Source organism: Cricetulus griseus, chromosome 4, assembly GCF_003668045.3.
Source record: "Cricetulus griseus strain 17A/GY chromosome 4, alternate assembly CriGri-PICRH-1.0, whole genome shotgun sequence".
Lineage (NCBI taxonomy): Eukaryota > Metazoa > Chordata > Mammalia > Rodentia > Cricetidae > Cricetulus > Cricetulus griseus.
Genome location: NC_048597.1, coordinates 174,505,160 through 174,530,239, shown reverse-complemented (window position 1 = coordinate 174,530,239; position 25,080 = coordinate 174,505,160). Strand labels below are relative to the sequence as shown.

The window sequence follows — 25,080 nt, the reverse complement described above, 5'->3', positions numbered from 1 at the left end:
ATCAAGAAAGAGTCTGGGGTGCTGGCGGCCCCCCTCACACTGGAGCATTGTAATCGCACAGGGGAAGCGGCTGAGGAATGGGCTAGCTTGAATGAGCACCTAGTTAGTCTCACCCTTCCTAATCCTCAAAAGGAGCTGTTAGTTATAAACACAGCAATTACCCTCAGGAGGGCAATGACTCAGTTCAACAGACTGTAAGATGCTCAGAAAAATAGGGGGCCCATAAATGCAAAAATATTATTGCAAGCCCTTTCCCCAAAGCATCCTCCATTCTCCTGGGATGTCGCCTGTTAGACCCAGCTGGATTGAGTTCTGCCATAAAATGGAACTCACCTGGCCTGAGGAGCAGGCGTCTGGTCAGACTGTAGACCCTTTGAGGAGGCAGCCCTCATGCTGCCTCACATCCCCCAGAGGAACAACGGTACCCAGCAGCCAGGAGCTCATAGAGGAAGGCTCCTGGCAGGCCTGGCTTCCCATCTTAGTTCATGAATGGTGGCCTAACCTTCTCTGATCCTTGGTCTCCTTACCCCACTCCGAGGATGAGTCCAAGACTTTGTGTAATCAACTTTTCGAACCCCAGGTGCTTTGAGAATCATAAAGCAATTTACAGGTGAATTTACATGATATCCCCCCCCGGCCCATCATCAGGGCATCAGGGTTCCAAGACACGCAGTGGATTCTGGAATCCCCCATGAACTTACACACTGTATCCTATTTTTCTAGTGTACACACACTGAAGGAAAAGTTTAATTTTAAATTAAATAAAAATAATAGTAAGGAATTGGCAATAAAGGCCAATAAAAATTAGAAAGATGAAATGATAGACTATAATAACAGTTATTTCTTATTTATGAATTGATTATCTCTTCTCAAATTGCCCATTGATTATTTTCTGGCCATGACTGACTGCAACTGAAAACATAAAAGGAGACCTGTGGAGAAGGGAGATCCCTGTACATGGATGGAAATGAGGAAAGCTGTGTGGGATTCTCACACCTCCATTATACTTTAGATACAACCCAGCTAATCCAGGAAAGGACAAATGGGCTGCACACAGATGCCTCCTGTTTCCTATTCCGTGGTCTCAGGACATAGGACAGAGCTCAATGAGAAGTACTCTTCTCAAGTCTTCCTGTAAGGTGATGACAACTGCCAGGAGCCCGAGGGATCAGAAACAGCTCCTCTTCCTCTTCCTCCTCCTTCCCCTCTTCTTCTTCTTTCTTCTCCTCCACCTCCTCCTCCACCTCCTCCCTCTTCCTTCTCCTCCGAATCCTCCTCCTCCCTTCTTGTTCTACTACTACTTCTTCTCTGTCTTATATTTTTGGTTGTGAGCCTAGCCTTTAACAGCTGAGCCATCTCTCCAGCCCTACTTCTTCTCTGTCTTAAAACAGGGTCTTACTATGTAGCTTTGGCTGTCCTGGAATTCCAATATGCAGGCCAGGGTGGCCTCAAACTCACAGAGATCTGCCTGTGAGTGTTGATATTAAAGGTGTGCACCAGGCCTGACAATGGAACTTAATTGAAGAGGTGTGTGTGTGTGTGTGTGTGTGTGTGTGTGTGTGTGTGTGTCTGTCTGTCTGTCTGTCTGTCTGTCTGTCTGTCTAGGTGGGTTTCTTAAATTTTTTGGACTTATGACCTCTCTTGCCTTAGAGATGTTTAAACTGCTCTTGATATGCAACTATGTAAAATAAGTATACAAAGCAAAATCTTACTGATAAAGAAATTTATTCTTGGGCTAAAGAGAAGACTCAGTGAGTAAAGAGCTTGCCATGCAAGCCTGAGGACCTGGGTTTGGATCTCTAGGGCCCACACAAAGCCACACACGGTAGAGTGTGTCTGTGAACCCAGCCTGCTATGATATGATGGGAGGTGGAGACAGGAGAATCCCCAGAAGCTCTGAGCTAGCTAGCTTAAGGTATACAGCAATAAATAACAAGAGAATCTGTCTCAGGCAAGCTTTGGGGAAGACAAGGACCAGCCTAGGAGGTTGTCCTGAGACTTCTCCATGAGCTCCATGGCATGCAGGAAGTGACAGGAGTACACATGAGTTAAAAAAGATACACACAGAGAAAGAGAGAGTAAAAAACTCTAAAACAATTCTTTAAGACATACACATATGTGTGTGTATATTTATGTACAAATAAATACCCAAGTTTCACCATTTATAACCATTTTACCACTTATTAAAGATGAAAGCAGATTGGCACATTGATGAGATGGGTGTGCTGGTTGATTTTTACATAAAGAATTAAATCCTAAACCGGGTGTGGTGTCACTGGCATTTAATCCCAGCACTTAGGAGTCAGAGGTGGGGGTGGGGCACGAGGTGGGATCTCTGAGTTCAAGGCCAGCCTGATTTACAGAGTGAGTTCCTGGACAGCCAGGGCTACACAGAGAAACCCTGTATCAAAAAACAAAACAACAAAACAAACTTCAATTTTGTTGACTATCTGATGCTACAGGACATAGATCATTATTGACTTTTTTTTCAGAGTTGATCAACATTTGATTTTGTAGTCCAGCACACAGCTTCATGTAAATACATCACACAAAAATGGGCATTTCAGAAACTGTTGGCAATTCTTCCCTAATCCCCAGCCAAAATTCATAGAACAATTTCTTATGAATTTAAATTAGAACCCAGGCAGTAATTAAATGAAATTTTATTTTGTGTGTACTTGTGTCTGTGTGCAATTGTGTATGAAGGAACAGAGAACAACTTGTGGAAACTACTTCTCTCCTTCCACCAGGTGGGTCCTGAGCATTGAACTCAGGTCCTCAAGCTTGGCAGCAAGTACCTTAACCCATTAAGCCATCATGCCAGCCCTCAAGCAGCAATTTGTAAAAGCAAACGTTCTAGCCCAATACAATTTAAAGATCTACTAATTGGATACCTACATGCTTAATAATGGTGGTAGTTTTGTTTTTCCGGAATTAAACCTGAACAGTGTATGTTGATATTGTATGGCACAAAACATGTTCATTACAAGGCACAGGGATTGTGTGGTCAGAACTGTCCAGAACCAAGGTTGCAGTGCAGTCATGTGATGTCACATAAGTGAGTGATGTCCTAAAAACCTTGGATTCATTATGCATTCAATTTTGAGTTAATGTTTGGTAATTGTACTTTCCCTCCCTCCTCCGCATCACCTTAAATTATAGTACTCATCCAGGGTCATCCCCATAGTTTCAAAGCTGAATCCCCAAGACAAAGTACAGTCTTTGGAGCCTGGCCACTGACACCAGCTCCTGAGTAGTCACAGTCCCTCACATACTTGGAATCTATGAATACATGGCCCCTGCACTCCCCTGCATTCGTCCCCTTCCATCATCTCTGGTCCACCTCAAAGAGCAAGTTCCTCCTCTTGTTGCATCCCCAGCCCCCCAATCTAATTTCACTGATCCACATTTATCACAGACCCTGACAAGCTCATGAAAGTTGGGGGTCTCTGCTGAGATATCTTGATCCATTAGCTATGGGATCATGAGGGGTGTCCCAGAAGAGAGCGGCAAAGAAGCAACATGGATACTCGTGTCACTGGTGCTGACCCTCCCATTTTGTGATCAATCTGCCCCCCAACCCCAGATTTGGAATGTGTGCTCCAGCAATATGCATTTTTTTTCTGGGCCCTTTTCTTTATCCTTTTGGTTTAATACTTTGAGTTTGTGCCTGGACCACGGACTTGGTTTAGGTGTCTGGCATTGGTGATCCAGGTCCCTGCTATCACCTCAGACTCTTATGTCACCCTGCTATCCCAGTTCAAAGGTCAATTCAGACAGCTTCTCCTCTATGCTCCACCTTTTTGTTCCATCATTTAGCCTTCTGTTTTGTAACTATTTGTTTTCATGACCGGGCCCCTCCCAGGACTGTGAGCAATTTAAAGATAGAGAGTGGGTGTCAAACATATTTCATAAATGAATGCATAATAAATTATAATCTGTCTGATTGAAGCAGTATAATCACTTGTGATGCTGTTATGAGTGACAGAGAGAATTATTTTTGTCACTCCTAACTTCCATGCCAAATGTCCCAAGAGGTAGGAGGAAGGGCCTCTGTGTGACTCACCCCACTGTGAACCAATGAGCATTTAAGATCTCCGTTGACTTCCCTGTGTGTGTCTATGTGTGTGTGGTGCACAGGGGCATGTAGAATTTGACATCAGGTGTCTTCCTCAATTACTCTCCCACTTTTTTTTTTTCATTTTTATTCTTATAGGGGATAATATGAGCATAATCCCCTACTTTCACAAATTATGCAGTTGAGTTTCCTGCATTTAGAGACATCACAGGAGTCAGAATATCCCAGTACAATGGATAAGCCTCACCCTGGGAAACCACCTTTTTGGTCATGATACCTTCCCTGCCAGGTTAAGTATCCAAACTTGTTTTTTGAGACAGGTTCTCTCTCTCTCTCTCTCTCCTCTCTCTCTCTCTCTCTCTCTCTCTCCCTCTCCCTCTCCCTCTCCTTCTCTCATGCCCTCTTTTTCTCCCCCCTCTCTCTGATGTGCTTATTTTTTCTATGTATATAACTTTTGTCTGCCTGTGCGTATGTGTACCATGCAGTTGGCAGAAGAGGATATCAGAGCCCCTGGAACTGGAGTAACAGAGAGAGTAGTGAGGCAAACCTGGGTCCTCAAAAGTGCTCTTAAACACTAGAGCCGTTTCTCCAGTCCCTTGCAACAGTGTCTGATTGAACTGAGAGGTCACTGGTTAGGGCAGGCTAGCTGACCAATGAGTTCCAGGATCCTCCTGTCTCTGTCACTCCAACACTAGGGTTATCACTTGCTGGCACACTCAGTTTTGTATCCCTCGAAGTTCTGAACTTGCTCTGTACATGAGGCTGGCCTCAGACTCACAGAGATCTCCCTGCCTCAGCCTCCCGAATCCTGGGATTAAAGGCGTGTGCCTCCATGTGTTCCACACTTGGTTTTTGCCTTTTTTTGATAGGTGTTTGTCACCATGCTTTCACAGCAGGGACCTCACCAGCTGAGCCATCTCCCCAAGCCCCACCACTGCTTTCTCTGCAGCTTGACCACATTAGCACAGCCTGGACCCAGATGAGTCTGTTGCTTGGTTATGCATTTCAAACTTCATTTTAAAGTGGTCATGGCCCCTCACTGTTGCATCATGTTTCCACCATTACATTTCTTCTTTTATTACTGCTGTAAGATGTGAGTTAGGATCATAAAGAGGAGAAGAAGAAGAAGAAGAAGAAGAAGAAAGAAGAAGAAGAAGAAGAAGAAGAAGAAGAAGAAGAAGAAGAAGAAAGCACTTCCAGCCATTTGCAGCTCTGAGAATCTAGAATAGGGTTGCCAGAAGCTGGCTGGGTGCCAACAGAGGAGGAAATGTTCCTCCATGTTGCCAGTCTTATCAGGGCTCCACAGCTTCTTGCCAAAATTTTAGGAAAATGATGTTCTACTCCCCGGGAGCTATGTGTCTATAGGTGGGAAGCCTTTCAACAAGTATTTTCACTATAAATACCTGGAGTGTGTTTTCCCTGGATTAAGTCTGCAATTTGAGCTCCATATTGTGAAATCCTGACATAGAGCTATTAATCACTGTGTGTAGTTAAGGAGCCATTGTCAACATTAGCCAGTATGTGAAGGTTTATAGCATATAGAATCCCATTTGAGATGTGGAATTTGCTCCACAGGAACAATTGGCATCTTTCTGATTGTGAAATTTCTCCTTTTGGAGTAATGATAAGTAGGAAAAAATGGGAATGGCTTTTGAAAAGCTAATAAGAGTGAATAGTGGCAAATAAATTTAATCTCAGCACTAGGAAGATAGGGGCAGGAAGATCTCTGTGAGTTTGAGGGTGGTGTAGTTTACATAATGAGTTCCAGGCCAGACAGGGTACATGAGGAGACCCTGCATTAAAGGGTGTGGTGGTTTAAAAGAAAATGGTCCCTAAAAGGAGTGGCACTATTAGGAGATGTGGCCTTGTTGGAACAGGTATGGTCTTGCTGGAGGAAGTTTGTCACTGTGGAGGTGGGTTTTGGCGTCTCCTATGCTCAATTCATGCCCCGTGAAACAGACCACTTCCTGCTGCTTGCAGAGCAAGATGTAGAACTCTCAGCTTTGTCTCCAGAACTATGTCTGCCTACATGCTGCCATGCTTCCTGCCATAATTGACTAAACCCCTGAAACTGTAAGCCACCCACAATTAAATGCTTTCTTCAACACATGTTGTTCACAAACATACATTTAGGCAAAACACTTAGTACACATGAAATAAAGAAATCTACCAAAATTATAATGAATCTCAACTATTCTTTTAAATATTTACTCTAGTTGATGAGGCTGGGCTTGGTGGGTAGGGTACCTAGCACAAAGCCCTGGGTTCTATTACCATCCCTACATAAACTGGGCATGGTGGTGACGTCTGTAACCTCAGCATTTGGGAGGTAGAAGAAGGAAGATCAGAAGTTCAAGGACATTGTCAGCTGAGTAGTGAATATAAAGCCAGCCTCAGCTATATTGAGACCTTATCTCAAAAACAACAAAATAAAATAATATTAATGGTAAGAGAAATGTAGTTAAGTAAATGTTTAGGTTCCTTTGAAGCCACTGCAATGATTGAATTCAGATAACTGAATTTGTTTATAAGAATGTGTGGGAGTTTTTTGTTTTGTTTTGTTTTGTTTTTTTCATTTGGCCAAAGAGTAAGTATGTCTATCTGGAAGAGACAGGTAAGACAAATTTTAAATTTGATTGTGCTGTCACTTAGCTAATCAACCAATCATCAAGGATCAGTGTCTACTAAGCACCTAGGCCCACGTCTGGAAGGGCAGAGAGCAGATTAATGTAGATTTCTTCCTTCTATGAATCTAGAATCTGCCCAGATGCCATCTAGTCTGAATTTACCAATTAATCTCAGATAGACCTGGGTTCAAATCTCTGTTCTGGAATTTGGTACCAAATGGAACTTTGGTAAATAAATATCTCTGAGTTATGTCCTCTTCTGTCAAATGAAGGTGCTAACAGCACCTATCTGTTGGGGTGACCATGGGAATGGGGCAGACATTGGGTTTATTTTCCAGGCCACATATACACTTGTTAGTCTTTAGCCTAAGGAAGCCCTGTGGTACACTACCCACACATGTACATCGTATACATGCACACTAATAATAAATATTTTTAAAACTAATTATACACTTTCTCACACTTCCTGTTGCTTGATTTTTTACAGGTGTGTACATGCCACGGTATGTGACAAATCTCCTGAGCTGGGGAAATAGTTCACTGGATAAAGTGCCTGCACTGTAAACTTGACAACCTGAATTCAGTACCAGGAACCTCTGTAAAAGCCATCAAAGCTAGACACAGTGATGCAAGCATCTGTGACACCTGCAGGCCTCCCGAAGGCAGGAGCTTAAGGATCCTTTTGCTACACAAAGAGTATGAGGCCAGCCTGTGCTACATGAGACCTTGCCTCAAATTTTGAAAAGAGAAAAGAAAAAAGCAAAAGTCCTTTGACGTATCCTTAAGCCAATACTGTAATATTAGCTTTATTAAAATGCTGACCCTTGAATAATGCATCTTGTTAAAAATGCTGGCCTGAAAGAAGAGATGGAAAGTCTGAGTAAAGCTGACCACTGAAGAACAATGGCCGTCCCAAGGAGAAGATCTTGTGCAATAGTTTTGAGTTTCAAACCAAATTGCCCACTTTTTTTTTTTTTCCTGGAACACTGTTTTCTCCTAGGACAAACTCAAGACTGACAAAAGTGGGCTGTGACTCAGAGCTGAGGATTTGGCTGACATCTGCTAAACAGAGCGAGCCAACCACCTAAAGGAGAAGACAGTTCCTCTCCTTTGCCTCTGATAAAATTCAAGCTTTGAATGGGAAACTTTTCAAAAACTTGTATTTGCCATTGGTCACTGGGCACCATTCCAGTACTTAGTGACCTTTGACAGGAGATGAGTGGGGATGGCAACAAGAGTGATGCCATAAAATGAACTATGTTAAAGCTGGTGAGACGGCTCATCAAGGTAAAGGCACTTGCCACCAAGCCTGATGAACTAACTGCATTTGATCCCTGAGACCCACATGGTAAAGGAGAGAGCCAGCTCTAGTACATTGTCCTCCACTGGAGAACTGTGGCATGCATCTGACACATACATCATATACACATGCAATAAGAAAGTAAATAAATGCCAGGCGTTGGTGGCACAAGCCTTTAATCCCAGCACTCAGGAGGCAGAGGCAGGCAAATCTCTGTGAGTTCGAGGCCAGCCTGGTCTCCAGAGTGAGTGCCAGGATAGGCTCCAAAGCTACACAGAGAAACCCTGTCTCGAAAAACCAAAAAAAAAAAAAAAAAAAGTAAATACATGTAGAAATATATAAAAATGTTAACATTTATATAACATTTAATTATATAATTCACTGAACCAGTATTTTCAAAATGACCAATACCTAACATTAAAACACACAGGAATAAAATGCTGCATTTCAAGTGCACTATGGGACGGGTATGGTGGCACACCCGTACTCAGGAGGCTGAAGTAAAAGGATCACATGATAGGAGAAATTTGGGCTGGCCTGGAACTCACAGAGATCCACCTGCCTCTGCCTTCAGGTTTGGCCGCTCAACATTTTAAGAATTGGAAAGGATCATTAGCCCCCGTTTCCAATAAAATAAAGCTACTTTCCCTGTCTCCTCTCCCACACTGATCTCTGGGAGAGTTTACTGAGCACTTCTCAGCCCTTACTACGGGGAACTGCTTGCTTTAGACCTTGGTTTCTATTTTGTGGCACCTAACACAAAGGATGGTTCTCATGTTGTTGAAGTCTGGGCTCCGCCTTCTGTGTATAAACTGCCGACATGGCTGCCCATGGTGTGCTTAAAGGGAAGATTTTTAAATTGTAAATATAAGAGTTGGGGGGGCAGCTAGAGTCATCTGGAACATTCCAGAGCAAAGAAACAAGTAGACTGAACATGGCCAGCAGACTGGGCATGGCCAGAGGGGAGAATAACAGGAGCTAGAGAATAGAGAGAACAGCTGTGAGGAGGGAAGCTTATGAGCTGGAGGGGGTTTAGGGTAGGGGAGGAGATGAGAAGGGCCTAGATGCTAGAGCATGGACTTTGAAATGTGCATCGGGTACTTGCAATACCAGCATGCACTTTGATGTGGCCGCTAGGTGCCACAGGTAGCCATAGGGCCCTTCTCCCAGAGGTAAGCGAACTGATTGCTTTTGGTAGAGGGGAACCAGTTTCACAAGTTCCCGAGGAATGGTGACTTTTATCTAACCACCAGAAATCCTCTTACAGTCCAGGTTGAGCCCATTTCTGGACATTGGACTGCCTTTTGGGGCTTGGGATGGAGTTTCCTTAGGACCTGACATTCTGCAAATATCTAAACAGGTTTTTGATGTTGATACTATCTCTGTTGTCAAGGAATTTATGAACTGGTGGGAAGAGCTAAACAATTTTGCAAACATGTAGTACTTTGGAAGTTATTTCTTTTGTAAATCACATTTACTAATTTATTTTGCTTGTGTGGTGTGTGTATGGGGGGGGATGGCACATGGAAGTCAGAAGACAGCTCTCTGGCATTGTTTCTTCTCTTTCTACCTTGTGGGTTCCTGGCAATAGCATTCAGTTAATCAGACTTGGGGGTAAGTGCCTTTACCTGTTAAACCATCTCATCAGTGCCTAAAACCTATTTCTAACCTATAATACTTACATACATACATACATATACACACACATATATTTTAAAATGTATTTGTTTTATTGAGAAAAAGTTTCACACTGTAGCTCAGGCATGCCAGAAGCTCACCATGTAGCCTCAGCTGGCCACAAACTCAGAGAAGTCTTCTTACCCCAGCCTCAGAAGTACAGGGATAGGGGATATAGCTTAGAGCATGAAAATTTGACTGCAGAGTTCTGGAGTTACAGGTATAGGCTACCATACCTAGGGAAACCTCCACCCCATCCCCACTGCTTTGGAGATACGATTTCTCTGTGCTTACAAGGTTGGTTTTCAACTGGTCATTCTTCTGCCTCCACTTCTCTAGTACTAGGATTGCAAGTGTGAGCCACCAAGCTCAGTTCAGGTCTGTGATCTTGCATCCAAATATAAAGCTTCAGCTACAGATGGTGGTTGTTTTCTATGGTGGCTTCTAGGTAGCAGGGACAAAGACAGGCAGCCACAGCCACTCAGGAGAATGGAAAATGGAAAAGCACATCAAAAGAGCCTTAAGGACATTCCTTGTTCCTGACTTTTCTTTTTCTTTCTTTCTTTTTTTTTTTTTAAGACAGGGTTTCATTTATTCCAGGATACTCAAATTTGCTTTGTAGTGGAGAATGCCCTTGAACTTCTGATCCTCTTGCTTCCACCTTCTGAGTGCTGGAATTTCAGGAATGCAATATTTTGCCAAACTTATGAGGTGCTAGGGAATCACACCTAGGTTTCATGTGCTGGCTACTTAGGATCACAGTTTGGACACACGTCTTGTATATAGATTCATGGTCGCCACCAGCGGGTGATGACATGGGTGAAGCCACCTGTGATTTTGTTCCTTGTCAATTTTCCTCTGTAGATTGCTCTTGTTTTCTTCCCCTTTGCCTAAATATGATTCTAAATAGAAATGAATAAGATTAATTATTAGAATTAGCCACTCCAAGGAAAAACAAAACACCAGCCATATAATCTAACCAGCAACCTTCCTTTAGATTGGAAACCCTAGGACATCTGGTGACTTTTCAGGTGACATCAGAATGTGCATCAGTGAAATAGACAGTTGCAGGATTGCTGAGTCTGCTCTTCACCCATTCATGGTTTACAAATGTTTCTTCAAGTTTTCTCTATAAGTCCTCTGCTTGTGGTTGTTAACAAAGATGACCCTCGTGACAGCAGTGTGGCCATTTTTCAATCAGCTAATTTGTTATAATGAAGCTTTGTCTCTACCATCACCTTGTCTCTTGCCTAATTAATTGGCTCTATCACATGCACTTTGACTAAGCCTTTGCTTGATAATGAGAGGGTGATGGAAACTTTGAGAGATGGGGCATAACAAAATTCAGGTCCCTTGAAGGGGATATTGGGACAGCAGCCCTTTCTTGTCTCTCTTTGCTCCTTGGCTACAAGGTGACCAGATTTCCTCCACCACATGCTCCCATCATACTGACTCACCCCAAGCCCCAAAGCAATGGGAGCCAACAGGCTCTGAATTACTTCTTTTTAAGCAGTTTATCTTGGACATTCTGTCACAGTGAGGGAAAGCTGGCTAGCACACTGAGAGAGAAAGCTGATGGAAGAAGTGTCCATAGATCATTGGCTACAGGACAGACAAGCTTGCTATGATAGCAATACTCAGAACCACTGGAGCTGGGCATGGTGACACATGCCTTTAATCTGAGCACTAGGGTGAACAGGGAGACCCTGCCTGAAAACAAGACAAAGGAACAAATCCTTTCACAAGGGCACGCCTCACTCTGGAGGAAAGCTCCATACAGGAAGCAACTTTTCAGTTAGACTTTTTTACTTCTAGGGACAATGGAGTCAACTGGAAGAGCAGGTAGAAGGAAGTGTGAAGAAGCCATGTTGGCATGACAAAATTTCCTGGGGAGATGCTAAACGTATCTACTTACTCCTTGTGATCCCAGGACAAACCAAAGTATAGACATCACCAAAGCCAAACTTGGTGAACCCTGAGTTGTTTTTGTTTTTGTTTTGTGTTTCTTTTTTGTTTTTTTTTTTTTTTTTTTTTTTTCTTGAGACAGGGTTTCTCTGTGTAGCTTTGGAGCCTGTCCTGGCACTCACTATGGAGACCAGGCTGGCCTCGAACTCACAGAGATCCGCCTGCCTCTGCCTCTGCCTCTGCCTCCTGAGTGCTGGGATTAAAGGCATGCACCACCAACGCCCGTCGAGCCCTGAGTTTTACTGGAGTGACTTACAGGAATATGGGTGAGGGGTTACTTACAGGAGCAGAAATTACTCTCAGACAGCTGCCTCACCAAAGCCCACATCAGCAAGGGTGTCAGCTAACGACAGCTGGGAACCTGGAGCCCACTGCACAGCCTGAAGGCAGCTCAACAGATTAGAGAGTGTCCTTTCCAGTTATCTCAGTTGGTCTAAACCTCTTGGAGGCAGCATGGCTGATTTCTGTTTCTTACAGGCAGCTGGTCTGGTCTCAGAGCCTTCGTTGCAGCTTAGCTTATCTGATTACTCTTTGAAGCTTTTTTTTTTTTTTTTTCCTTCTCCTTTATCTGAGAGTCTTCTTTTGCAGCTGGGCTATTCGGGAACCTGAGATACAAGAGAACTTGCCTCAAAACAAAAAACAAACAAGAAAGAAAAGCCCAGAAGTCCCTTGTTTTGGTCATCTTCCTGAATGATACAGATGCCTTTACAAAAGCCCCCAGCATCAGCACAAAAGACAATGTGGATGGAGCTGGAGTTGTAGCTCAGTGGTAGATCACTTCCTTAGCATGCATGAGGCTGTGGAATCATCCCTAGCCTACAAGAAGGAAGGGTAGGAATGAGGGAGAGAGGAAAGGAAGGAAGAGAAAGATGGCTGGTGCGGGTGTGGTGGTAGACTTCCGTAAACCCAGCATTTGGGAGGTGAAACAGAAGAATCAAGAGCTTGAGGCCAGTCTCAACTACCTAGTGAGTTTGAGGCTAGCCTGGGATACATGAAATATTATCTCATACTATAAATCAACAGATAATGAATTAGAGGAGGAAAGAGCAATATTGTGTGTCAGAGGGTCTAAAGATATTACTCAGAGGAAGAGTGCTTGCCTAGCAAGAAGCCTTTGGGTTCGAGCCATAACATAAATAAAACAAAACAAACTAGCATAGACCATGCCTGAGCAGTGACGACTAAAGAGGGACCATCAGGTTAGAAGAGTCCTTGGCCCACTTGGCAGTGCACCCTCCCAGGCACTCACAAAATGCATTTACTCCAGCAATTGTGACCTGACCCTAAGAATTTCTAGTGGCTTTCCTTATGAGTTAAAAGTGCTCAAGATCTCGAAGGCAAGCAAATGTCTGCCATAAATCAATATGTATCTCAATCACGCATCACTTTTTATTATTATTATTATCACTTTTTGAGACAGATTATAGCCCAGGCTGGTCTCAAATCCACAGTGAGGCTAAGGATGACCTTGAACTTCTGATCCTCCTGCCTTCACTTCCAAACACTGAGATTACAGGTGTGTGTCACCTTGCCCATTTTATGTGATGCTTGGGGTGGAACCCAGATGTGGTGGTTTGAATGAGAATGGCCTCCATAGGCTCATGTAGTTGAATGCTTGGTCCCCAGTTTGTGGATCTATTTATTTGGGAAGGGTTAGGAGGTGTGGCCTTGTTGAAGGAGGTATGTCACTCAAGGTGGGCTTTGAGATTTTAAAAGGTCACCTCTCTCTCTCTCTCTCTCTCTCTCCCTTGTGGTTATCTCATCATGCAAGTTCTCAGCTACTTCTCCTGAACCACACTTGCCTGCTACCAGGCTTCCTAAAACAAACAAACAAACAAAAAACTTTGTTGTGAGAGATGGAGCTCAGTGGTAGAAGATTTAACTAATGCATACAATGTCTTGGGCTGGATTCCCAGTACCACTAGAAACAAAAGAAACAACAGAAGCCAGGGACCCCCTGTTGTAGAATATTAATTGAAGATATCTTACATTTGTTTATGCAGTGGAACATTTGTTTACTGATGCAAAGATGTGTTGCATTCTTTTATGTTGCATTTGTTTAACTCTGTGAAGCTGCATTACTTTGTCTGTCTAAAACACCTGGCCAATAGCTGGACAGAGAAAGGTTAGGCGGGGCTGGCAAGCAGAGAGAATAAATAGGAGGGGAAATCTGGGAGAAGAGATCAAGAAGTGAGAGAAGGAAGAGGATTCCAGAGGCCAGCCACCCAGTTACATAGCCAGCCACAGAGCAAGAAGTAAAGAAAAGTATACAGAAATAGAGAAAGGTAGAAGCCCAGAAGCAAAAGATAGACAGGATAATTTAAGAAAAGCTGGCTAGAAATAAGCCAAGCTGAGGCCAGGCATTCGTGAGAAATAATAAGCCTCTGTGTAATTTATTTGGGAGCTGGGTGGTGGGCCCCCAAAAGAGCCAAAAGAGTTAAAAAAAATCAACAACCCCCAGTAACTACACAGGGCTGGGACTCAGGTGAGTCTCACAGTCCTTCCTGTCTACTGTTATGCTCTTCAGACTTTCTCTTTGACCTGGAACATCCTGCTTGCAGGAGCCCCACTTCCCACCCACCTCCATTCCCTGGGGGATCTACTGCTTGCTTTAGATCCAGGGTCCCCCTACCCCTTTCATCCCTGTCTCTGCAAACCTATTCATTGTCCCCCAGCAGCCTGCTTGCAGGGCTCCTCCCCACAACCTACTTCTATTCCCTGGGACTCTGCCTCCTGGTGCAGACCCTGGTTCCCCTAACTCTTTCCCATGGCCCCTCTCAGCCTGTCCACTTAGGCCATCTCCATTCCTGTTACTGACCGTCTGAAGCACTCTCTACTAGGGACCCCACAGTCATCCCACTTGACTAGGATCCAGAGAAGACAATAGCAACCAAACAATGGAGCAGCAACCCAACAAAGATGAGATCAGATATAGACACCAAGACACACCTCAGACATCATACTCCAGATGCAGATGCTTAGATAGACCCAAGCACAAAACCACAGACACGAACTAGCTAAGATAATATGACTCCACCAAAAGACATAACCCTATTGCAGTAGGCCTTGAGAAATGCAAAATAGCTGAAGCATACGAAAGGACTTCAAAATAGCAATTATGAATATGTTCAAGAATCTTGTAGTAGTTTGAATGAGAATAGCTCCCTTAGGGTCATATATTTGAATATTTGGTTCGAAGTTGATGGACTGCTTAGGAAGAAGGCATGGCCTTGCTGAAAAAGGTGTACCAACAGGGGTGGGCTTTGAGGTTTCAAAAGCCTATGCCAGGTCCATTCGTGCTCTCTCTGCCCCCAACTTGTGGATCAAATGTAAGTTTTCAGCTACTACTCCAATGCCAAGCCCACCTTCCTGCCACCATGCTCCCCACAGTGATGGGCATGTACTCACCCTTTGAATCTGTAAGCAAACCCTCAATTAAGTGCAATGATAATACAGGGAGGGACAACTAACACTAAAGGTTATTTGTAAAAACCAAATCGAAATCTACCACTGTAGCTTCTTAAAACATATGCATATGAAAGAGATCTAAATGGAGCCACCAAATAGTAGGAAAGAAATGCCCCAACTAGACATCCTCTGCTACCATGTTAAACCTCCAGTGCCAGGAATGGGTTACATTGGCCAAAGGCAGCCTATGGAAAATCCAAACATCACAGACCATTGTCAAGTCTGTTGGCTACTCTCCACAACTAGATGATAAGACCCTATTGATGAAGATGTAGCTTACACATGCCATCAAACACAAAGAAGATGAGCTGGTACCTAACTAGAAGCTTTACCCCTATTGGCTAGCATTCATAGTATTAGAAGGTACTCTGTACTCTACTGAAGGAGAAAGGTAATCATCAGTATCTTAAAGCTACAAACCCTGTGACTTACAACAGTGACCTACCTGTGAGATATTATGGTACAATAGTGGCACAAGTGTTATGGGAGTAAACACCCAATTTCTAATTGACTATGAGATGGAGCCTGTATACTTGACTCTGCTCAAGTGGCCAAGAACCTGAGAGTAGATAGATCATTGACTAGGGGAAAAACCTAATACTACTCTGCTAAAGGAACATAGCACTAAAATGACTCCCAGTGACATACTACTAATACCCAGTGCTTCACTCAACCCACATCAGAGAATGGGAATCAGTAGAGGGGAATTTACACAGAGACCCACAACTGGACAACTGGCGAAGAGTAAGAGACTCTGTAGCACAGAGTCCTAAATGGGATGTCTTCATTAAAGCTCTCCCCTTAAAACTCAGAAAGATATGTAAAAGAGAAGAAGGAAAGATTGTAACAGTCAGAGGTGATGGGTGACTCTAAGGAAACAGTGTCTTTCCAACACAACAAGACAAATGAACATGTAAAATCACAGACTGTGGAGGCACACACAAAACCTGCGCAGGTTTAAACCAAAGTCCCAGCACTGAGATGGGAAAGGGGACACAGGTTCCCACTCCTAACCAAATTATCTGCTGTTGATACCACCAGCAAAAGAAAAATCAGGTTTTCCCCACCCCAAATGGAGTCTTTCTGGATACACTAAGCACACTTCAATGCAGGCCCCATGCCCAAGAGTAGTTGGACAGCATGAAATAATGGTTTTTATTTGTAGTCTTTTTTTTTGCCTCATTTTGCTTTGTTTAGGCATTGCTTTGTCTGGTTTGTGTTTTGTTTATTTATTTTTATTTCCATTTTTGCAATTTTGTGTATTTGTTTCTTTGTTTTTATTTGATTTTTTTAAACAGAAAAAGAACATGAATCTGGGTAGATAGGGTTGTGGGGAGGATCTGAGAGAATTAGGTGATCAAAATATATTGTATGAAAATATTTTTTCAAAAAAGAAAGGAAAGAAAAAAAACAAGTTTGGCATTATAATAAGGGACTACAGATTCCTGCCTGAGGATCTACAGCCTGGGAGAGTATTCAGCAAATTGGGGCTGCTCACTAAGGCTCACTGGCAAAACTGTGTGGCAGAAACTCAACCAATTTAATTTCACAAACACCCACACAATATTATAGAGGAAAAATTTAGAGCAAAAAAAAAAGCCTAGATAATTGCCATACATGTTTCTACAAACTTGAAACAGCAACAACTTGCCTGTAAACACTTCCCTTGTAGAGTCAGTTAATAGGATATACAGCACATAGCAAAAGAAATCATTAGCCTACAAAGCCTTTGAAGACCACAGCTTCTTGTGAACCATGACAACTCCTGAAGATTGGGACTGAAAAAGTGACATACATTTTAAAATTTGTTTTACTTTATGTGTTTTTTTCTTCATTTGTTTATTTAGAGTGCTGTAGATCAAATCCAGGGCTTCATTCATGCCAGGCAAGTGCTCTGTCACTGAGCTACATTCCTAATCCAAAGTGACAACTTTCTAAAGGGATAGGGCAGAGTAAATGTATGTGAAAGAGAAATGGCCCTTGGCTGTCTTATCTGCATAGTGAAGACACTGTTACCCTTAGGTTTCCATCTGGGCCTATGAGGTAGGCCCAAGGCTCTCTCTTGACACCTTGCCTCCTTGCCTCCTTTGCTTTAACTAGAACATCTCTGCTCTCATTGATTTATGTTGGGTGGCTATGGAAAATGCCTGTCTTAAGGTTTATTTTGCTGTGAAGAGACACCATGACTATGGCAACTCTTATAAAAGAAAGCATTTAATTGTGGATGGCTTACAGTTTCAGAGGTTTAGTCCATTCTTATCATGGTGGGAAACAAGGTGGCATGCAGGAAGACATGATGCTGAAGAAGGAGCTGAGAGTTCTACATCTTGATAAGCAGAAAAGAGAACATGAACTGAGTCTATACTGAGCATAATTTGAGCATAGGAGACCTCAAAACCCATCCTCAAGTGACACACTTCCTCCAACAGGACCATACCTACTCCAATAATGCCATTCCTCCTAATAGTGCCACTCGCTATAAGCTTATTGGAGCCAATTACATTCGAACTACCACATTACACTGGATCCCATAAGCTTGTAACAATATCATAATGAAAAATGCATTTAATCCAACTTCAAAAGTCTCCATAGTCTATCACAATCTCAACAATGTTTAAAAGTTAAAAGTCTCTTCTGAGATTCATTCACTCTCTTAACTGTAATCCCCTATAATGTGAAAATAAAAAAATACAGATCACATACGTCTAATATATAATGGCACAGGATATACATTGTAGAGAAGGGAGCATAGTGAGGAAATACCAAGACAAGACTGAAAAACAGTGGGGCAAACTCCAAACTCAGCATCTCTATGTCTGATGTCAAAATGTTCTTCATATCTCCAATTCCTTTCAGCTTTCTTGGCTACAACACACTTCTTTCTCTTGGGTGGGTTCTATTCCCTGTTCGCAGCTTTTGTCAGCAGGTATCACACAGCTCTGGCATTTCCAACATCTTGGGGTCTAGGCAATCCAAGACAATCTAGGCTTAACCTTCACAGCTTTACTCAATGGCCTCTCTAGGCCTCCACTCAGGGACCCTGACACATGCCCAGCCCCAGTGGCATTTCTTAGTCACAGAGGAAGGTTCCATAATCTGTTTCTTCTCTCCTTAACTCTAAAGTCAGAACCACCTGGCTGAAGCTGCCAAGTTCTGCTGGTTGCTGGGGCTGGAACATGGCCCTCTTGTTCAATTACATCTTCACCAGCTTTCTGTTTTCCATGGTTTCATTCATTGTTTGGCTGCTCTGTAACTTGCTCTGTAGATCAGGCTGGTCTTAAACTTAGAGATCCACCAGCCTCTGCCTTCAAAGTGCTGGGATTGAAGACATGCACCACCACACCCAGCTCTGAACTTTTCTTTAATTTCTTTTCACAAGTTGGAACTTTAGCTGGGTGGGATCTTGCCCTAAGGCTACCACTCTCTTTATTCCATTTTAAAGTCTGTTTATCTCTATCAACACGATTTAGCTCCATTCTACTTTCTTTTCTCCTCAAATTGTACATTTTGTATTTTTCCTTTTTCAGCTTACTCCTTTTCATTATAAATCTTCATTAGAGTTAACACTAGTAACCAAATGATAGAATCAATACTAGACTGTTTTGAGATTTTTACTGCCAACTTAATTAATCCAAATCTCTTCACTTTTGCCTCAGACAGACTCTTCACACAAGGGCAAAAAGCAGCCACATTCTTCACCAAAATATCACAAAACTGGTCTCAAGGCTACATACTAACATTCTTTTCCTCTGAAACCTCTAGAGCAAGCCCCCCACAGGTCATCAAATCATACTCAGCACCACTGCCCATTAATCACTGCTTAAAATATCTCACTGCTTTCCTAACACAAATTCCCAATGTGCAATTTCCTCTAAACAAAAGCATGGTCAGACCTATCACTACAATACCCCAGTTCTTGGTACTAACTTCTGTCTTAGTTATGGTTTCTATTGCTGTGAAGAGACACCATGACCATGGCATCTCTTATAAAGGAAAGTATTTAATTGTGAGTGGCTTACAGGTTCAGAGGTTTAGTCTATTACCATCATGGTAAGCATGATGGCATGCAGTCCATCATAGTGTTGGAGAAGGAGCTGAGATTTCTACATCTTGATCAGCAGGCAAGAGGAAGTGAACTGAGTCTACACTGAGCATAGGATACCTCAAAGCCCACCACTATAGTGACACACTTCCTCCAACAAGGCCATACCTACTATTAGTGCCATTCCCTATGAGCATATATGAGCCAATTACATTCAAACTATCACAGTGTCATTTGAGGAAAAAAAATTGCAGAAGTAAAAGAGGTTAAAAAAACAAAACAAAACAAATGACGGGTTTCATGCCTACTGCCTCTCAGAACTCAAAAATTCTAGGAATCCATCTAACATGTGCCTGACTTGTTTTTCATTATTTTTAAAAGAGGGTCTCATATAGTGTAGGCTGGCCTCAAATTCACTAGGTAGCCAAAGCTGGCCTTGAACGCCTGATCCTCCTGCCTTCATCTCCCAAGTTCTAGGATTATAGGTCCAGCACACTAGGAATATACCTGACTTATAAAACACTCAAGACTCAAGGATACAAAACCACAATTCCAACTCATAATAAAATCACCAGCACAAGATAAACATGCTGTGTGGGGAAGGGTAAGGGAGGGGGGAGAGATGAAACCACACAGATAAAATCAGTGCAAGCACAATGGCTAATGATCAAACATTTGGAGAGATGACCTTGAAAGTTATTTGTAGAAGGTGATATTAGAGTAAGTGTTAGTGAAAAACAGGTGCTTCCTATGTGTGGAAGGAGGCAGATGAGGCACTAGAGGCAAAAGACCTGTGTGAGGATAATTATGGAGGCCTTATAGGGAGCAGGGAGAACTGTGCCCTGCATATGCATATACAGGGGAGTGGCTGGAAGAGGATAAGAGAGGTGCTGAGGAGGGACAAGATGGAAAGACCAGAGGATTGCCCTCCAAACCCCCAGCTCTTCTGCGTTCCTTTGGGTTAATGTAAGAGTTTGCAAGTGCGTAACCAATGGAACAACACACTTGTTTAATCATCAACCAGCACATCTTCTTTCTATTATTTTGTAACTGAACAGGGTCAAGTGAAGGATAAATGTGTTGATAAGACAGTAGGCAGGGCCTCACTGGAGCCTACAAATGCCAGTTAGTACTCACTGGCTCTACCCAACTTCGAGAAGACCAGCCTAGGGCTCTTACCTGTTCAAGCCAGGCCAAAGCCAGGACTTTCCTCTAGGCTTAGAGAATTGCTTTAGGCAGCCTGGCCAGGCACACTTCAGCTGACTCCTCTGAGAGAAGAAGGTCTTCTTGGCTTGAAAAGTCAGAGTCAGTTTCTCCAAGACAGGGAAGGGACTGGGTATCTGGACATAGTGTGTCCAGAGTGGTTGATTCCTGGGCACCCAGTAGCCCACACTGAAAGTAGCTAGGAGATACTGGACCTCAAGATTAGCATCAGTGAAATGTAAAAGATCATCGTGTCCTGCTGGGATTGGAGGCACAGAGTATCTCAGCAATGACCAAGATGAATCTATCTGTTCAGGACTTTGGTTTCAATTTTTAAAATTACATTTATTTTTTCATTTATCATGTATGTATGCACACATGTGTATATGGTGGCCGCATACATGCATCACGTTTAGAGGTCAAAGGACAGCTTCTGGGTGTTATTCTTTCCTCCTGTTATGCAGATCCAAGAATCAAACTTAGGTCATCAGGCTTGGCAGCAAGAATCTTTACCCACTGAACTATCTTGCTGGCCCATAGAACTTTTAATCTCCTAGACTTCCCATATGATTCCAGAAAGAGAAATTCAATACTAAGCTACTCTCCTGGACAATGGATGTTCAAAGTCAATCTAACTTGCCCTGGAAAGATAATGAAACTTGATATACTTTGTGTCTAAATACTATGGAATGGTGATATATTGTTAATGATCTAATAAAGCCACTGAAGATTAGAATGCAAAGCTAGTCAACCACAGAGGCCAGGCAGTGGTGGCACACACCTTTAATCCCAGGACTCAGGAGACAGAGGCAGATGGATCCCTGTGAGTTCAAGGCCACCCAGGGCTACATGAGTGTGAATCAGTCTAAAAGCATAACAGAACTCACACCTTTAATCCCAGCACTAGAGCGGTATATAAGATAGGAGCAGGGGTCTCAGATTCTGGCAATTAGTCTCCAGAAACACTGAGGATAGGATCTCCCCAGTCTTGGTAGAGACAAGAGCTCTCTGGTGGCTTGGCTGCTTTGCTTTTCTGATTTTCAGTGTCTCTTTTAGATAAACAATCTATCACCACACTATGGAACAAATGTTTGCTGCTGTGATGATGTAAGAGTGAGTGTAAAACATGACTAGATCTGCATTTGGAAATCAGATGTGGGAAGGGAGAAACTTTCTTGGGGGAGACCAGTCCAGAAACCATTATGGTACTCTAGGAGAGCAGGTGATGGAGAAAGGACAATAGAGCATGCAGGAGTTTTGGAGCCAGAATCAGCTGATTTTGCAAATAATGAAAAACAACATTTGGTTGTATGGTACAGACCAGCAGGACAATATAATGAAGAGGTGAAGGCAGGAAGATTAACAATTCAAGGACAGCTTGGGCTACGATTTTGCAGCTCTGCTGCCAGACCAAGTCAGAAGAAACCCCTAGCTAAGGTGGAAGCATTGGGATGTAGGGCCCAAAGACATGACTGTCTGGACTCATCTGCCCTTTTATAAGGTGTGCTCCTGTCAGTTTTGTTGACAGGTGATGGGAGAAGACTTTTTTTTTTGTCTTTTAAAAAAAATAGGCCCTGGAGAGGTGACTCAGAGTGCTTAATGTTCTTGCAGAGGACCCAGGTTTGGTTCCCAGCATGCATCCAAGCAGCTCAGAACAGCCTGTAACTCAAATTCTAGAGAATCTGGGGCCCTCTTCTTGGCCTCTGTGGTGCTGAGCACATGTGATGCACATAAACGTATCCAAGCACATGCACAGACACATAAAAAAAAATTAGTATTGTTTTTGAGACAGGGTCTCTGTTTGTAGCTCTGGCTGTCCTGAAACTTGCTGTGTAGACCAAGCTGACCTCTGCCTCCCGAGTACTGAGATTAAAGGTGTGCATCACGACACCCAGCTATCTTTTTTTTTTTTTTAAAGGAGAAACTGTAGGGAGCCGTCCCTGCATTCTCCATTACAAGATGGCGCCTGCATCCGGCAGGCACCGAATGTAAACAAGATTATTGCGCAGGCGCTGGGTAATTTTCCATTCCTTGATCTCTGCCTATTCCGTGGCGTCATATGGCCGGATGAGCTGCAGCCAATCATGGGGTGACACGTCCGAGGCGGCGGTTGCCAGCCTTTATTAGGGATGGGTTTTCTTGGTTCAGTGTCTCCGCTCTGGTAAGCTTATGCTCCTCTCTCAAGACGCATTAAAGCTTTCCTGCAGAAGGATCCGAGTGTCCTGCGTATGATTTCTTGCTGGCGAGAAATACAGAGCGTGCGCGGGACATATGGTGCCGAAACCCGGGAACATGTGAACATTTCCAGCACCTCGGAGACCCCTCTAACGAGGCGGATTCAGAACTGCAGGGTGGTAAATTCGGAGAGGTATGTTTTTTCTGGACTTTGGCTTGGGAATGTTGCTATTGTGGGAGGTTAATATAGAGGCTTCTATGCTTTTACTAGGAGCTATTTTGACTTTTCTCACTGTTGTAACAATCTTAAAGAAGTCCAGAATTACATATCAGAAACCGAATGTAGTGAGAGATGGGGCGCGCCTAACAATAAAATATAAGAAAAAAGGACCTCCCGGGATGTCTAGTGACAAGGGAGTGAATAATTTGTTAAGAGAAACAGCAATAAATAAGAAAAAAGGACCTCCTGGGATGTCTAATGACAAGGGAGTGAATAATTTGTTAGATGATTCTGTAAATGAGATTAAAGCTTTAAATCTTGATAGCTCTAATGACTCTAAAAGCTCAAGAGATAAAGTTTTAGAGGAAACAGCTCAGCTAGGTGAAAAAGAAACAAAAATGGAGGGAGAGAAAATAGGAGATAACCGGTCACACCCCGGTAAATTTAGGAGAGATGAGGACTCGAAACCTAGCCTCTTCCCTGCAACGAAACTGGAAGCCTTGGAGCTGAGCAGCTCAGACTCTGAGATTTTAGACTCTAGCAAGGAAGCAGAGCTAGAGAAAGAAGCAGCACGATACCACCCCGATAGATATCGGCTGCCAAAAATGCCAGCGGGTGTGCTTCCATCAGCACCCCCACTATTTGGTACCGACTCCTTTTTACCATCAGAGGAGCAGAGAAAATTACAGATGGCTTTCCCAGTCTTTGATAGGGGAAAAGGCTGTGCATGTTATTCAACACTGCTTGGAGGCCTGGGATGCCTGGGAAAAGCCTCATATCCTAAAGTTGCTCAAGTAATTTATGTATGCTTGTTTTAAAATGTTCTATTTCCTGGTACGGCCATTTTGTAGCTGGTCACATGACTGACGGTAGCCATTTTGCTAAAGTTAAAAAAAGGATACTTAGACCGCCATCTTGACTAAGGTGACCGCATGGAAATTAGAAATACCATCTTAGAAACAAGTTTTTCAGTTAAGATTTAAAATGTTAATGCTTCTATATATTACAGAAAGACCTTAAGGGAATTTAAATTTCTTTTTAAAACCAGTTTTCAAATATTTAATTTTATTAATGTTTATACTTAAAGAGCTTCAATTTAGAATTTTTAAGCAAAGCCTGACAATGTAAAGTTCTTGTTTTGTAAAAGATGCTAATCTATTATGTTGATAGCACACACCTTTAAGCTCAGGGTGTTGGTGACACACGCCTTTAAGTTTTGGGCGTTGGCGGCATACGCCTTTAATCCCAACACTCGAAAATAAGAGACAGATGGATCTTTATGAGTTCAAGGCCTGCCTGGTCCGGCAGATCAAATTCCAGGACAGGCTCCAAAGTCACAAAAAAAACCCTGCCTCAGAAAGAAGTTAAGCTACTGTTTAAGGAAGTTCAGCTGTATTAAAGAAATAAGACTTTACCTAGCCACCTATGTGCTTCTTAAAAACAGATAATGGGCCGGCTTATACCTCTCAAAAGTTACAGATGGAAATTACCCATCTAACTGGCCTACCTTATACAAGGCATTGTGGAACGTACCCATCGCACACTTAAGTCTTATTTAATCAAACAAAAGGAGGGAATGAGAGCATCCTTACCCTCGGTGCCAAGAGTTGCAATATCCATGGCACTCTTTACCCTTAATTTTCTAAACACCGACGCTCAGGGCCATACAGCGGCCAAGCGTCATACCTCAGAGGAGATGGTAAAATGGAAAGATGTCTTAACTGGTCTTTGGAGAGGCCCGGATCCTATTCTCATAAGATCCAGGGGAGCGATATGTGTTTTTCCACAGGATGAAGAGAATCCCCTGTGGATCCCGGAAAGACTCACCCAAAGAGCCCCTTTGGACCCTCAAAAGTCGGAACTCCACCCTCTCCCCAGGAGTTGAGAGCCACTATTATCCAGATTAACTCCTGTCCTTGACGGAGGGACTGTCATCATGGATTGCTTCAGCTGTCTCCTATTTTAAGGAAATGGGTGGAGGTGGGATTGTTTGGTGCAGCCGTTTGCTGCGGATTGATGTTGCTTCTCTGGCTGGTCTGTAAGCTCAGGGCTCAAACTAAGAGAGACAAGGTGGTTATCGCCCAAGCGCTTGTAGCTTTGGAACAAGGAAGCAATAGGCCGCTGGCCAGACAGCTCTTGCACACCCGGAGCCTAGGCTCATTGCACAGGGTAGAGTGCCTGGCTTGAGCAGCCCATGAGGGATGTCGAGCAAGGCATCGCACAGAGAGTTGCCCAGTATGCAGGCTTCTCTGGGAGGCATGTTGTCCTGCATAAGGGTTGCCTGCCCTAGTCTCCCTTTCCCAGAAAAACGGCAGAGGACAGGTC

The 25,080-nt window shown here is 43.2% G+C and overlaps 1 long non-coding RNA gene and 1 other non-coding gene across 4 annotated transcripts in view; both read right to left on the bottom strand.

Annotated features, from left to right (window-relative positions):
- Positions 1-4,213: 4,213 nt before the first annotated feature.
- LOC113835569 lies at positions 4,214-4,376 on the bottom strand. The gene has a single exon (XR_003485214.1). It is a non-coding gene; the product is annotated as a U1 spliceosomal RNA (small nuclear RNA).
- A 5,338-nt stretch (positions 4,377-9,714) lies between these two features.
- The window catches only part of LOC107978037, a 40,206-nt gene continuing 24,840 nt past the window's right edge, over positions 9,715-25,080 (bottom strand). For all 3 annotated transcript variants that reach the window (XR_004769628.1, XR_003485171.2, XR_004769629.1), the window contains exons 3-4: positions 11,930-12,252; positions 9,715-10,584 (exon numbers count right to left, since the gene is read on the bottom strand). This is a non-coding gene — a long non-coding RNA (uncharacterized LOC107978037). The remainder of the gene's footprint in view (positions 10,585-11,929; positions 12,253-25,080) is intronic.